This window comes from Cebus imitator, unplaced genomic scaffold (genome assembly GCF_001604975.1).
Source record: "Cebus imitator isolate Cc_AM_T3 unplaced genomic scaffold, Cebus_imitator-1.0 Scaffold28, whole genome shotgun sequence".
NCBI lineage: Eukaryota > Metazoa > Chordata > Mammalia > Primates > Cebidae > Cebus > Cebus imitator.
In genome coordinates this window covers 10,313,519-10,315,827 of record NW_016107343.1, presented here as the reverse complement: position 1 = coordinate 10,315,827, position 2,309 = coordinate 10,313,519, and the positions used below count along the sequence as shown (strand labels likewise).

Genomic DNA, 2,309 nt, shown 5'->3' with positions numbered 1-2,309 from the left:
AAGCCTAGAGACGTATTCAAAAACTGAAGAAAAAAAAAAAAAATCTCCGAGATTGAATGCCCACTAGCCTAGTGAGATGAGAATTCAGAGCCAGATTTGACCTGATTTCTGTCTCATCCAGTTTTTTGTTATAAGTCACATACTATAAAATTTATTTTTATTATTTTTAAAGACAGGGGCTCACTCTGTTGCACTGGCATGAGTGTGGCTCACTGCAGCCTTGATCTTCTGGGCTCAAGCAATCCTCCCACCTCGCCTCCCCAGTAGCTGGGACTACAGGCATGAGCCCCCTCACCCAGGTAATTTATTTCCATTTTCGATAGAGATGAGGTCTCGCCATGGTGCCCAGGCTGGTCTTGAACTCCTGATCTCAAGCAATCCTTCCACACAGCTTCTCAAAGTGCTGCTATTACAGCTGTGAGCCACGACACCTGGCCAAAATTCACGATTTTAAAGTATACGGTTTGGTAGTTTTAGTTCTATGTGTACACAGAATTGTGCAACCATTAACACTATTAAATCCTAGAACATGTTCATTATTCCAAAAGAAATCCCATACACATCAGTAATCACTCTCCATTATTCTCTTCCCCACCCCCAGGCAAACAATAACTTAGCTTCTGTTTCTATAGATTTGCTTATAGTAGACATTTCATATAGATTGAATTATATAATATGTAACCTTTAATGTCTGGTTTCTTTTACTTGGCAGAATGTTTCCAACGTTCATCCACCTTGTAGCATGGATCAGTATGAGTTTATTATGCCTAATCTGAAATCTAAAATGCTTCAAAATCTGAACTTTTTTTTTTTTTTAATACATGGACACGTATGTTTATTGAGGTACTATTTAGAATAGCAAAGACTTGGGGGAGGGGTGATTTTAAAAAATAGACTAGCAAAGACTTGTAACCAACTCGAATGCACATCAATGATAGGCTGGACCAAGAAAATGTGGCTCATATAACACCATCGAATGACCACGCAGCAATAAAAAAGATTGAGTTTATGTTTCCTGCAGGAACACGGATGAAGTTGGAAGCCATCATTCCCAGCAAACAGACACAGGAACAGAAAACCAAACACCGCAGGCTCTCACCCACAATGTGAGTTGAACAATGAGGGGAACACCAAGGGGTGAAGCGAGGTGGGGGGCTAGGGGAGAGACTGCATTAGGCCAAAGACACAATGCAGGTGGGGCTTCAAATATAGATGACTGGTTGATAGGCGCCGCAAACTACCATGGCACAGACACACCTATGCAATAAACCTGCACGTTCCGCACCTGTATCCCGGAACTCAAATTTTTTAAATTAGGAGAAAAAAGTTAAAATCCTAGACTGGGTAACATGGTGAACTCTATTTCTTAATAGTCACTACCTCTTAACGATTAAATAATAATCCAAGTATTTTCAAAGGCCCAGACTCTCCCAAATAAAAAAACCTTAAAAGCCTCTCCAAAACCATAGCATTTCAGATGGCAAATGTAAACAAACTACCTTTCGGTATTTTTGGTTCTATTCTTGTAAACATGTTGTAACCCCCGAGGGGGTGCACCGTTCCTGGAAGTACTGCAATACCAGGTCGATGCGTGGAGTGGATGGAGCAAGCTCCTATTCCATCTCCTAACTCCAAAAATGCATTTAATACATTGTCCTCGGATAGAGGACGTATCAGATATTAAACTGATAAGAACAGATACTACACTTGATCTTAGCCAAAAGGCCGAGAAGCGATGCTGTCGCAATCGCCCCCGCAGTCACCGTCCCACTCTCATCCACATTCAAGTCGCGGTGAGAGCTCCAGCCTTTCTCTTTGCCTCATTCCCCTCATTACCTTGGTCTCTTCCACACCACTATTGGTGCCATTACACACTCGGGCCGATTTCTTATTCTCCACGTTGAAAAGGGAAATCTTACACCCGAGATTGTTCTGTCGTTCCCGGGCTTTCATTTCAAATTTGCATGCCCCGCCCTTTCCCAGGGGGCGTGACCTCCGCGGTTGACTCTCTGTCCCCGGGGCCGCCTCCGCTTGGAGAGCCGGGGCTTCACTGGGAGCAACTTCCTTCTTTGTCTCAACCGAGCGAAAAGACGGAACCGAAAGAGACTAGGGGCGAAGGCGAGGGGGTCTGTGGAAGGTACCTGCCACGTGTCTACCATTGCAGTGTCATACAGAATAAGTCGTTTCACTGCCCTAGTAATCCCGTGGCTCACCTATTCATCCCGCTCTTCCTGGTCCTCCACGGAATCCCTGACAACAGTTGATCTTTTTTTTTTTTTTTTTTTTTGAGACGGAGTTTTGCTCTTGTT

General features: G+C 43.7%; 1 long non-coding RNA gene and 1 other non-coding gene across 2 annotated transcripts in view; both read right to left on the bottom strand.

Moving 5' to 3' along the window:
* Window positions 1-1,537: 1,537 nt before the first annotated feature.
* LOC119470349 overlaps window positions 1,538-2,309 on the bottom strand; it is a 9,578-nt gene continuing 8,806 nt past the window's right edge. Inside the window, exon 3 of the long non-coding RNA XR_005199243.1 lies at window positions 1,538-1,738. This is a non-coding gene — a long non-coding RNA (uncharacterized LOC119470349). The remainder of the gene's footprint in view (window positions 1,739-2,309) is intronic.
* LOC119470384 lies at window positions 1,547-1,737 on the bottom strand. Its single transcript, XR_005199273.1, has one exon. It is a non-coding gene; the product is annotated as a U2 spliceosomal RNA (small nuclear RNA).